This window comes from Acomys russatus, chromosome 11 (genome assembly GCF_903995435.1).
Source record: "Acomys russatus chromosome 11, mAcoRus1.1, whole genome shotgun sequence".
Lineage (NCBI taxonomy): Eukaryota > Metazoa > Chordata > Mammalia > Rodentia > Muridae > Acomys > Acomys russatus.
In genome coordinates this window covers 6762413-6776376 of record NC_067147.1, presented here as the reverse complement: position 1 = coordinate 6776376, position 13964 = coordinate 6762413, and positions in this window count along the sequence as shown.

The window sequence follows — 13964 nt, the reverse complement described above, 5'->3', positions numbered from 1 at the left end:
CCATCAAAAACTCAAGCCGAGGGGATATACCTCCCTTCCTCCCCTCTCAGCCACTACATGAGCTGTTAGGTGGGAGAGAAGGAGCCAGTGCTATTTTTCTCTCCTAGGCTGAAGCAATACCCTTCTGGTTTTCATTTGAAGAGAGGAGACCGTTGAAGAGTTATGGAGGAAGGAACTGCGCTGGGCTGTGGCTCAGGTGGTGGACATGGAACACGCACTGTATAAAGCAGGTAGGGTGGCCCATGCCTGTAATCTGAGCGCCACAGAGGGCAAGGTGGGAGGACCCAGTTTGAAGTCCTTCTCAGCTACATAGAGAAATAGAGAGCAGCCTGGGACACCTGAAACCCTGACTACAAACAAAATGTGTCTCCCGTGACTGGCTCCCTCCAGCTGGGCAGCCCCTTTCCTCACCGCTGCTTGCTGCTGCTGCTGCTGCTACGTTTTAAAATTCTACATCGTGTGTGTGTGTGTGTGTGTGTGTGTGTGTGTGTGTGTGTGTGTGTGTGTGTGTGTAAATGAGAGGATAATTAACAAGACTTGGTTCTCTCCCTCTACCATGCAGATTCTGGGGATAGAATATTCAGGACGCCAGCCTTGGTGACAAGTGCCTTTACCCACTAAACCAGTGGTCCTCAACCTTCCTAACGCTGGGACTCTTTAATATAGTTCCTCATGTTGTGGTGACCCTAACCATAAAAATATTATTGTCGCTGTTTCATGACTGTACTTTTGCTACTGTTATGATTCATACTGTGAATATCTCACATGCAGGATATATGGGACCCCTGTGAAAAGGTCATTTATCACCCCACCCAGGGGTTGCGACACACAGGTTGACAACTGCAGTACAAAACCATCTCCCCTGCTAATTTTTGTTTGTTTGTTTGTTTGGTTGGTTTTTCAAGACAGGGTTTCTCTGTGTATCCTTGGCTGTCCTGGACTCGCTTTGTAGACCAGGCTGGCCTCGAACTGGCTAGTTTTTGTAACTGTAGGTAAGAATGCAACTCTAACCGTTCTTGCCCTCTGCGAGGCCTCACACTAAGGATACATACGTTAGCTAATTTCATCTTATCAACACCCTAATAGGCTGGACTTTGATTTTGCCTGTTTCATGGATGAGAAAAACCAAGCGCGGGGCGGCGGGGGGGGGGGGGGGGAACCTCAAGAACGTCATCTACATAACTAGAACACAGTTCAGCTTCTAGTGCAGTTCTCTCATCTGCTGCTGCCTGGGACTGAGGATGTGAGGACAGTCCCAGCCCACGTCAGGCTTCTTCCGCTTCCCTGAAGTGTGTGGGGGGGAGGGGGGGCGGGAAGGTATGTGCACACCTGCACATATGAGTGGGTCAGGACAACTTGGGGTATTTTTATTCCTCAGGTATTCCTCAAGGTCTCTCCCTGGCTGGAAACTTCACTACAGAAGGCTACACTAGGGAGTTGGTGAGCTTCTAGGGAACCACCATTTCATCATCACTAGGATGGCAGGAACCTGGGTTCTGGGAGATCAGGATTCAGGTCCTCACTTGTGAGGCAAGTGTTTTACCAACGGAGCCACCTCCCTAGACTCCTGTGGGGTCTTACGCTATCTCTAACCAGAAGAGGAATGAAACTTACTTGTTAGTGTTTTGTAATAAATTGACCCATGCATAAGGGAATGATCAATGGAAAACTGTAGAAGGAATGTTGCCCTGTGGATATGCCCTCTGTCTTCCAGGGAACTGAGGTTAGATCTCTGCCACAGAAGCCCCTTGCTCCCCAAGAAAAGACATGGCCTGTCCCAGGGTGAACTGTGCAGTGTTCATGGTTTGGTAAGAGTCATCCACGTCTCTTTAGCACCCCTGCCTAGGAGCTGCAGCTGGTAGCTTTGACCTTTGACTGGCAGCTCACTCTGCTGCCGACAGAGATGTAGAAGTGTGAAGGCACCAAACATGTGCCGCTTATAAAAACAACTTTCCATGAGAGAAAGGAAAAAGAGCCAACTTACTGTGGAAATGTGGTCATTCCTTAAATGCCCTTACATACAAGACAAGAAACAGAAAGTACATTTCCCCCAAACTGTTCCAGCCTTTTTGGGGGGTGGTGTGACGTGTTGCCGTCATTTGCATCTGGCTAGGAGGTGCATTATATTTTGAAACCATTCTACTACATTAAAAAAATTTAAAACACTTGCTTTTCATACCTAAAATATGACTGTTTCCGGGCTTGTATTTGAAAGTATGTAGAATGGGTAGGTACCCATAGAGCTTTACTTATGAACACAAGGGCAAGCCCAGGCCAAGAAAAATAAAACCCCCTTCTTGGGGATCCTGTGAGAGTTGGATGTGGGCAGTTTAGTACTGCAGTGTAGGCTCTTCTGGCTGGATTTTACAGAAGGGCACTGTTTCACACAAAGGCTGAGGAAGGCCTGTTTATGGATGCGGACAAGGTATCGAACAAAAGCCAAGGAAAGACACTCCAAGCTGGAACATAAGATAAAAGAGCAGCTGAGCCTGCCCCTAAGTCAGGAGAGCAGGGAGTGCTGGGAGCTGGTGACAAGCCAGCACCCGCTTTGTCCTGAAGAAGAAGCTACATAGCCAAAGCCCATCGTCTCCTAAGAATATAGAGACCAGGGGAACCACAGCCTTTGCATCAGAAAAAAAAGTGGAAAATTTCATTGTCCTCCCCTTCCCCCTCTCCCCCCCCCTGCCCCCGCTCCCTCGACATTGGGATTAAGTCTATCTTGGGGGAGGGCACTACTGATTTGGCCAGGATGTCTTTGAGTTCATAATCCTGTCTTACTCTTCTAAGTACCTAGGCTATAACAGGCCCAGGCCATTGGGCCAGTCTTGAAAGTCTGACTCAGAAGTTATAATTTTCCTATTTTAGAATATCTGGAGAGCAAGATGCAACAATACTGATTGGTTTCTGTCATAGACTTTGTATCCAGTATCTGAGTTTCATATGAATCTATGGCTTATATTCTGATAATAAGTGCACTTCATATCAATGTTATGTGTTATATATCATATTTTAGCATATTTTTATTAAATACATCTTAAATATCATATATTTACATTAGTACACTACATTTTAGTACGCCATACATGACAATACTAGAGTGTGCTAACATACTATTAAACTACATACATTAATTACATGTTACATATATCAATATACTAGAAATGAAGGACTCTTGGAACCCTTGTTTTCACATTTGTAAAATAAATATGACATCTGTTACTCTACTAATGAACCTCTAATTGCTCTGATGAAATACCTGAGGCAAGCTACTTTGCAAAGAAAGGATCTTTATTTCGGCTTACAGCTGTGTGGTGCAAGGCCCATCAGCGTGGTTGTTCGTGTATGGTCTGTTCCCCTCTCAAAGACCCTGGCTTAGTTATGAGGACCCTACTCTAGTGATCTAACTTACTGTAACTATATCCCTACCCCATAGTAGGGCAACATTTCCACTCTTTTCTTGCCACGCACACAAGACTTTAAGGAGGTAAACTCCCATTGGAGTTCAGGGGACACGGCATTGTACAAACTATAGTAGCCACCTTGCAGGAACGTGTGTCTCTTGGCAACTTTCCCCCCTTTAGCTGACTGCTGTAGGGAAGCCATTTGAAACCCCAGGGCCTCCTAGACTCCATGTCTGATAGAAAAACTTCTCCTGGCATCACAGTGAGGCATCATGACCACCAGCAGAGGCTGACAAATAGCAAAGGTGGGTCCACAGAGGAATGTAACCGTTAGACAAGTTAGCCTTCCCTCTCCTTGGTTTTCTGACTGCTTCAGCCTCTGTGGGTCTTTGCACGCATGTCTTCTGGTGGGACTAAGATCAGCAAAGGTTTGGGCAGTTGGGAGGGGCTGGGTCAGAAGGTGTTCTCAGTCAGCCTGTAGGGGGATTTTCTCCCACCATGCTGTATAGCCCCCCCAGCAAGCCTAAATAGCCCTCCTGATGGTTGTTGCCCTGCTGTCTGCTTACCTCAGACTGGCCAGACTCTGTAGCAATCATGTGGCTGTTCAGCCTATTATGTGAACTGCAACTCTAACCTCTAGAAATAATGGTCTGTTGGCAAATACAGGCAGCCTCTTATGCAGAAAGCCACCAGGATGCAGGTGAGAGGGACACTGGTGGGAGAGTGACATTTTCCCTTCTGGCTAGGCAAGTTTGCCCAGGACCCCAATTTGACATTATCCTCAGTCACTAGCAGCATGGAATTCTCTGGGTCCTTTGGGGACAGCCCTCTGTGTTTCCTCTTTAACTTTGTACCTGCCCCTGCTGGGCCAGAGTCAGGGGTTAGGTGGAGTGGAGGACTCTTCAGGTCTCTTGTCTTTCTCCAAAGGCTTTCTTGCAGCCCCATTGCTGTGCCAGATGCAGATGTTTTTGCAACTGGAGTCCCAGCAACTTGATACCTCTTTGTCTGAATGCAGAGCCAGCCCACAGATTTCCCAGACCATCCTTCCTGAGGGAGATGGGAAGGCCCAGCCACCATCCCCTCCCATCCAGGACCAAACTCATCATCTTCCTCCAAGTCCATCTCTCTGGCTCAGATGGACGTGTCTCCTGAGGGTTCCTGTGTTATAAGTTTGCCCCCACCATGTGCTCTCTTTTAAATGTACTCTTGCCATGATGTCATCCATCATGGTTCCTTACCAGAGGAAGACTGATAAGACCACCCAATCTCAGACTTTCAAAACTGTCTTTATATAGCCAGCCTCAGGCATTTTGTTATAGTAACAGAAATCTAATTAATATAACCCCAGCCCACTATTTGAAGTATAGCATCTATTGCTCACTGTGACTACAGCTCATGTGTCGTGTTCAGTTTGTGCTCATCCCTTTCTTCCCCTGTGCACTGGTCAGCTGCCAACTGCCAGCTTTTTTTTTTTTTTTTTAACTGTTTGGAGGACATGTATCTCCCTTCCTGTGTCCTGTGTCCTTATTATGACAAAGCCTCATGACGTCAGCCAGTGCTGGCTGCTCTTCCAGAAGATCTGAGCTCACTTCCTCACACCCACACTGGGCAGCTCACAACTGCCCATAACTCCAGCTCCGGGGCATCTGATACCCTCTTCTGGCCTCTGCAGGTGTCACATGCATGTGGACATATACATACACAGACATATAAAACACACACACATAAACATTTTTTTAAATCTGAAAATATAAAGACTCATAAACATATCCATTAGCTATGTAATTAGGAAAATGAAAACTAAAAATATAATGTGATGTCCACATATCTACTCTCTACTGATAGAAAATGACTAAAATAAAAATTAACATAAAGGTTGCTAGGTTTCCCTACTACTGGTGGGAAGATAATTAATATAAATACACCAGAAGACTGTCTGGGAGTATATAGAAAAGATGAATCTTGAAAAAAAAAGGAGAAATGTAGACTACTTTTAGCTATCTTTGACAACCACCAAAAATCCTCTCCCTACCCTCAAATTTAAAGTGCTTAAAAAGGAAAGGGCTCCCCACACCACCACCCAACAGTGGAGGGCTCTGTAATCACACACTATGACTACAGTAATGACACAGGTGGAGCCATCTTGACCAGAAGACAGAAATACCTATCCCGGGTGAATTGTAAGAGGTCTTCCGGTGCACGGCATGTCGTGATAATTAGGACTGTGTTGGTGGTAAGAAGAAGGACTCAAATTAGAACAAAATTTAGTAAAAAAAAAATTTTTTTTAGATTAATGATTTGGATTAGAAGCTCAAGGAGAGTAAGGGAGGAGACCACCTCCCAGCTGGGTGGCCTCTGCCTTCCGTCCCTCAGCTCTGCCTCTCCCCGGTGGCCTCGCTCTTCCAGCTCCATATGCCGATGGGATGGATACTCATTTCTTTCTCATCGCCAGTTTTAAAACCCCAGGGAAGGTGACTCATTAGCCAAGTGTGGATCACGTTGGCCCAATAGTGAGGCATGGTTGAGATATGCAAGTGGCCAGCACCAGCCAGGGGCACGGCTTTGTATCTACTGACTATGGCCAGGAGGCAGATTGTTAGAATTCTTGCTCCAGTCGCCACAAAGATATGATGAGTGCAAAGGGAGGCAAAGCCTAGGAACACAGAGCGGAAGCTGACACCTCCTTCCTGGGAAATCCAGCCGCTGGGATGGGTTTCTGTATGAGAAGTCATCTAGGGAAGTGTATCTGAGGCCTGGAGCTGCCAGAGAGTCAGCCACAGCCCCTGATCACAGCGTGCTTGGCCATGGATTCTGAAAAGCCTGGGGTATCTGGAGCAGCCATGTACCATGCTGTTTCTCACTGGATGGGGAGGCAATGTGTACCCAGAACACAAACTTGACTTTAGTTTGTATGTCTTGATGCTTTCTCAAGACATAGATTGTGTGCATGTGACACACACACACACACATACACACAAAAAAAAAACAAACACACATACACACACACGTAGACCCTACAGTGCACTCTAAGCTGGAACTTAAGGCTGCTAGACAAAGCTAAGCCACAAAGTATATGGCAACAACAGTATAGTCTGGTGGCATCTAATAGCATGTGTCTCGGTTGTCTTTTTGTTACGGTGATAAAAACACGATGACACAAGGCAATTTAGGGGAGGAAAGGGCCTTATTTTAGCTTAGAATTTTAAGTTACAGTTCATTACAGGCAGGAAGTCAAGGTGGTAAGAACTTAAAACAGCTAGTCGTATCACACTCACAAACAAGAGCCGAGAGTAATAAATGTATGAATTCTCACTCTCCTGGTTGTCCTCAGTTTGAATTTCCCACTTTTTCTTTTCAGTTCAGGACTCCCTGCCTAGGGTATGGTGACACCCATGGTGGGCTAAGTCATCCAATATCAATTAACTTAAGACATTCCCCATAGACATGCCACAGGCTAACCCAATATAGGCAAACCTTTATTAAAACTCTCTTCCCAGGGCATTCTTAGATCATTTCAAGTTAAGAATGAAAACTAGGGCTGGAGAGACAGCTCAGTGGTTAAGAGCACTAGCTGTGCTTCCAAAGGTCCAGAGTTCAATTCCCAGCAACCACATGGTGGCTCACAAGCATCTATAATGAGACCTGGTGCCCTCTTCTGACATGCAGGCAGAACACTGTATACATAATAAACCTAAAACAAACAAACAAAAAAGAGTGAAAACTAGCCATCATAGCATAGAATATATTTCTTTGAAGAGAGTCAGTTTAGGAGATTACAACAAAACAAACAAACAAACAAACAAAACAAGGCTGGCTGTGGTGATGCACACCTTTAATCCCAGCATTCAGGAGCTAAAGGCTAGCCGATATCTATGAGTTTGGGGCAGGCCTGATCTACAGAGTTAGTTTTTGGCCAGCCAAAGCTATATAGTGAAACTCTATCTTAAAAACAAAAACAAAAACAAAAATAAATAAAACAAAAAACCCCCCAAAACCAAATTCTATGTGTTTGTTACCCAAGACAAAACCATAGAAGCAAAAATGTGTCAAATCCTAAAATAGTAGACTGTTCTCTTATTTTCAAAGCGGGGTGGGGGAGATAGTGGGGGAAAATAATAACGGAAATTTCTTTACTGGGGTTATTAGCCACAGGTAAGGAAGTCTTACCAGCTTTAAGACTCGGTAATTACAACTAGACATGACATATTCTAAACACATTGAAGAGACTTGGGTGACAGAAAACTGCATTTTCACCCAGAAACAGTATTTTACAGAAAGTCTTTCTAGTATTTTGACCCACACAGTCAGCTACCTGCCCCCAACAGCATCAGATTGACTCACCATGCGGTCCTCGGGTGGATGGCCCAGCAGGCACCCCGCAACACATTGGGACTTGCATGAGTTCAAATGTTGTTTCACTGATCGCTTTCCAGTCTATTTCCTGAAAACCGCAACCATCTTCTTTCAGTTCCCGAAAGTACACGAACATTTATTGCGATAATAGTGTAGCTCTTAAAATTCTGACTAGTGAGCACCAACAAAGAACAGACTCTGAGGAAAGCCAAGGACTGCACTGCACCCTCCATGGTACTGTAAACTAGTGAATCATGGGCGTCATAATGGAGATCCTTTGGAAGACTGTAACTAGAGCCACCCTATGGTCTATCAACCTCACTACTGGGTACTTAAAATCAGGGTGTTGGAGAGATATCTGCACCCACGCGTTACTCGTGACCTTGTTCACAGCAGGCAGGATGCTGAGGCAAGCTGAATGTTAACCAATGGGTAACCGTAAATAACCACAGCGAATGTGTGAGGTGGACTACACTAAGGAAGGAAATTCTGCCCTTGGCAACATGGGGACTACATGAAACAAGCCACATCCAAGACTGCAGGATCCCAGTTGTGTGTGGACCCTGAGAATGCTGTCCTCCTACCAGCAGGGAGTAGGGGTGATGGTCTCATGGCCCAAAGCAAGAGAACGGGAGGGGAAAGTGTAGACATTAGCCAAAGGACACAAACTGCCCGGCAGATGTAAGGAACAAATTCAGGAAATTTATTTACAGTTTGATGAGTAAAATCCATAACAGTATATTTGCGGTGGTTTGAATAATGATGTCCTCCATAGGCTCATATATTTGAGTGTTTGGTCACCAGAGAGTAGCACTATTTGAAAGGATTGGAAGGATTGGGAGCTGTGGCCTTGCTGGAGGAAGTGTGTCGCTGGAGATGACATGGCAAGCTCAGTGTCACCCTCGCTGCCTGAGAACCAGCATACAGCGCTCAACTACTTCTCCAGCACCATGCCTTCCCTTCCTCCCACCGTGCTCCCCGCCATGATGCTAACGGGCTAGCCTTCTGAAACTGTGAGCCAGTGGCCCCCAACCAAATGCTCCCTTTCATAAGAGTTTCATTGGTCACGGCGGCACTTCACAGCAACCAAACAACTAAGATGATATTGTATACTTGAAAATAACCAAGATTGCAGGTATTTAGCTTGATGCAGCCATAAAATATATGTTGTATACTGTAAGTGCATAGCTTTTGTCAACTAAAAATAAAAAGGCATCTGGATCCTACCTCTTGTTACCCAGAATTAATTTGTGTTTCAGTGTGGCAGGAAAAGAGGAAAAAGCTAAACAAGCTGTCTTTAAAAGTCAAAAGGTCATTTACCTAAACTCTACTTACCTTATGCACAGCTAGTGGGAGTGCAAATTGGTGCATCTACAGTAGAAACCAGTGCGACGGTTGCTAAAAAAGCAGGAATATATCTACCTTATGGCATAACTCTACCATTCCTGCACACATACCCCCAGGACTCTCAGCTGTTACAGTGATATGTGTACACCCCTGTTTCCTGCTGGTCTACCTACAATAGGCAGACAATGGGAAGAATGCAGGTGCTCATCAGTTCATGAATGGATAATGAAAACACGGTGCATATGTACTCAGCTATGAGAGAAAAATAGTTAGGAAAGATTATTCTGAGTGAAGTAACCCTAATCCAGAGTGAAAAGTGTCTCATGCTCCGTGCTGGACTCCTTAGACGTGTGTGGATGTGTGGATGCTAGCATCGAATCTCTCGGTTTCTGTGTTTAGTCGGGAGTATATGTAGACTCTGTGAAACTAGAGAGGGACCATTGGTGGGGGTGGGGGTAGTAGAACACGGAATGCCAGGCATAGGAAGGGCCGAGGGGAATAACGCGAGAGGTTTAGGTGGGCAGAGAGATGGGTGTGTAGGGCAGGAAGAGGCATGGAGGAGGAAAATCTAACTCTACAGAAGCTTAAATGTCATATGCAAACAAGTCCCAGAGGAAAACAAAAGAGCACCCCCCCCCCCCCCCCCCGCAAAGATGGTGAGATGTGGAGACCTGGGAGGACACCAAGGTGAGGTCTCTGTCACACACGGTGGAGATGGGTCTGGATCTAAAACAGAGAGGTGTCCTGGATGCAAACCCGTCTCCCCTCCCGGGCTTCTGTCACACTGGCAACACCCCGATAGCACAGAAGATGGACACAGGAGAGAAAAGGGTTCCGCGTTTTCTGAGAGATGAAGTCTATCAGAGAAGGCTCAGCCCCGGCTCCTGCTGTGCTTCCTCTTCTCCCTGTCTAGAGAACTTTAAGAAACGAGGAGAACCTGGGAGGAACAATCTGGAACAATCACAGACTTGGCAAAGTAGTATCTGGATTTGGAAATTAAAACTGGTGCAAATGCCACACACTGGGGAAGGACACAATATACAGTAGTAGAGGCTAGGGTTTCTTCCCATGAAAACCTGCCCCTTGTGGGGGTGGATGGAGGGCTCGGTGGCAAAGAGCTTGCTGTGCAAATGTGAAGAAACCAAGTTTAGACTTCCTAGAACCGGTGTAAAAGTAGCATGCACCTGCAATCCCAGCGCTCCTGTGATGAGACAGGAGGTGGAGACATGAGAAGCCCTGCAGGTTTGCAAACCAGCAGAGTGCCACACAAGGTAGCATACAAGAGACCCTGCTTAAGCCAGGTAGAAACAGAACTGACATGGGAGGTTGTCCTCTGATCTCTACCTGCATGCTGTGGCGCGCGCGCACACACACACACAGACAGGCAGAAACAGACTAAAAATAAGTGAATTAAAATCAGAGAAACAGGTGAATCAGCCCAGCTAAATTGGATCAATTAATTGGTGGGTCTGTCTAGCTCACCATTTAAAAGAATTCAAATGTCTACATTAAAATCTGAGGAGCTGACTTTTTATGACTGGAAAATTTGCAGCAGCAAGCACATCTTTGCAAGTCTACAACCTGCTGGGTGTCTGGCAGCAGCTGGCCCAGCAGATGAGTCCAGACTCTTTGTTTGGATGCCTCCACCACGCTCGCCCACGTCACAGCATAAGGCCAGTCATCGGTGCAACTATTTGGACTCTGTATAAAATTGTTATGTCTGGCCATAGGACAGTTTTGAAGACTCTACAAAGGCCACTTTGGTACCCAAAAGTTCTTAGAGGGAAGAGGCACATCATACACCAGCCGTAAGTTATCTAGAGGTATGGGGTTTGCAGCTGGATGCAGCCTCTGACTTGTCAGACAGACAAGGGAAATGAACAGCATGGCCAGTTAGGTGCCAGCGGCTTGACAGGCCAATCCTAGGATGGAGTATTGACCCTGTTTGCATCTAGATGCTCAGCAGGAGGGCTGGGAGGACCTCTGGGTCCTGCCCTAATGTCAACTTTCAACATGCGGGTGATGTGGGAGAATCCATGAATAATTCACATCCACACCCCGGGAATGAATTACCTTGTGTGTGCTTCCTGCCTGAACGTCAGCAGACCCCTCCCTGGCGCCTGGGATGAGCGTATGAATAAGTGCATTCTCCTGACGCCTGGGCTTTCAGGGAGGCACTCTTGGGATCTTGGCTCTAGTTGGAGATTTCTGCCTTGCTGTTTGCAACAATCACAAGATTTCAAATATCGTAGGGCTAAAACTCACGCCCCATCCCCCTCAACTAGGAATCTGGTAGGAATCTAAGTGGTTTTTCAGGGGTTTGGTTTTGTTTTACATTTAAGTACATGTGCTGGGGAGAAGGGTGCACAGGCCACAGTGTAAGGGGTCAGAGGTCAGAGGCCAGTTTGTGGCGTCAAGTGTCTGCATTCACCATGTGGGTTTCAGGCTGTCAGGCTTTGCAGAAAGCACCTTCTTGCCTGAGTCCTCTTTCCAGCTCCAGTGTTTTCTGATGCACCTGGAGCGAGTGAGCAAAAGCATGGTGGTTGGGGCCTGGAGGTGGAGGGTGTGAAGGAAAATGGATTTTTAGAACACAGGCTATTTGGGAAACTGCATAAGTAGCCCAGGCATACCTGGGAGATATGGAAGTGTCCACTCTAGACTACTGCCACGAAGCAAATATCGCAACGAGTGAGTCATACAGGTTGCTTTTGGATTCTTGGTGCACACAGAAGTAGGGTTTATCCTGTACTTTAGCCTTGTAAATGTGTAACAGTATTATATGTAGAAAAAAACTAAAAGCAGTACACACGCGTTCCTTTAAAAATGTTACTGAGTTAGCAGTGCAGATCAGTGGCAGAGACCTTGCCTAGCAGGCTCCGGGCCCAGGGCTTGACCCTGAACACCACTAAAAGAAACATTTGATTCAGAATATGAATGATCATCCAAAGTGTTGGGAAAACTGACGGGCACTTGCTGGATGCAGACCTTCAGCCAGCCCTCAGTTTGCAAAGGAATGTGGCATTTGCAACACCCAAACCTGTTTTCTCTAGTTCTGTGACATTGCTAGCCAACCAAATCCAATTGAGTCATGTTGGTACCTGAAAGTGTCTAGTTATTATGGGCTGGAGTGAAACTTCTCAGTAGACTGCTTGCCTAAGCCCCAGGTTCAATCCCAAGCATCACACACAACAACAATAAACAATCATCTTTAAAGTGACGAAAGTTAAGAGTACGGTTAATGTGAACGACATGTTTTATTTTGAATGGTCAAAAACATTTAACGGAATTTGTGCTAGAAGTAAACATTTACTAACTGTGGGGAAAGTAGTTGCTGCATAAAGACCTAAATTAAAATCTTTAGAGTTTATATAAAAATCAGGTGACATAGTGCGCCTCTGTGATCTTGGTGCTTCTAGGACGAAATGGGAGGGTGAGACAAGACCACGCCCACCCCCCCATGGAAGCTCAAGCAGATCTGGTCTGACAGAGGCAGAGAGACCCTGATCTTAAACAAGGTGGAAGGTGAGGGTTGACACCCAGGGCTGTTTCCCACACACACTGTGGCTTGTGGACACCTGTACTCACATATGAACTTGAGTGCGTGAACCCATACATGCACACTAGAAAAAAACATTAGTAATTACTCATGAGATTTTTTTTTTCTGGTGTGGCAACTCATGTCTGTAATTCCAGCCACTCGGAAGCTGAGCCAAGCAAGTCTGGAGTTCGTGGCCAGCTAGTGACACATTGATGCCATGTCTCTGGATATATAAACAAACTAATGAGATAGCTTGCATTCTCTTTCTTTACCTCAAGTCTTCCAAGTCCAGGACATCACTCATACTAAGACTCAACAGTTTTCAAGTGCTCCAGCACCAAACATTGCTGCCAGGACCTGAGAGAATGATGCTCCATCTCATGGCCTTAGGCAAATAGGTCGACTTTTCTGGCTTACTGCTTCCTTATCATAAAATGAATGTGGTACTAGTTGAGTTTTCCCCGGCTCAGGTCCATCTTCTTAGCTCCTCTTGGTCTTAGGATCACAGGTAAGTGAGACACAGGGGTCATTGTTCCACTAGACAGGATGTCTTTCCTGCAGACAATAGCGTGGTTATGCTCTGTATAGTTAGGAGTGCCAGGTAATATAGATGGTCAAAGGCTGATTTCACAACTGCTTTCTATGTGGGATGATGCAACAGCAGTTAAGGCCTCCTCAGCTCTTCCCAGAAACTTCATGCAATGTCTATGCCTGTTCTAGCTCCCAAATAATGACACAGAGACCTATTAAATTTATTAATGAGCTTTAAGCACTATAGCTGGGCAGATACTCGTCTACTCTAACCCATCTGCACTCGTCTGGACTGGTTCCCAGCCATGTGTCCCATTCCCTGCCATCTAGTCTAGTCCTGGCTTATTCTCCTGATCCATCTTTGTCCTCATGGTGACCTCCTCATGGCTCCTGGTGACATTCTCAACCTTCTTCTCAACCTTCCCCTCAACTTTCTTCTCCTTGTACTCCCTCCCCACCCCCGCCCCATGCTGCTCCCTTTTAAGCCAACTCTCTTTTCTCTCTGCTCTCACGAGGGTTGAACATATACTATTCTGTCACATCTTTCTCTGATTCATCACTTTTTCTGCCTCTTAATTAGACATCACTTTGAAAGACAGGTGCTTCCTTTTACAAACTAACTTCAGCATCATTGTTTGGGGTTAAGGGTGTGTCTGTATTCCAACGAGAGTAGCCATGTTGCTGGGCTAAAATCTCTCTATATCTTCTCCATTTCGGCTTGAGCTAAAAGCTGTGCACAGTTTAACTGTTACATCAGGAACAATTATCAATCTCCAAAACTTAACAGTCTGAAT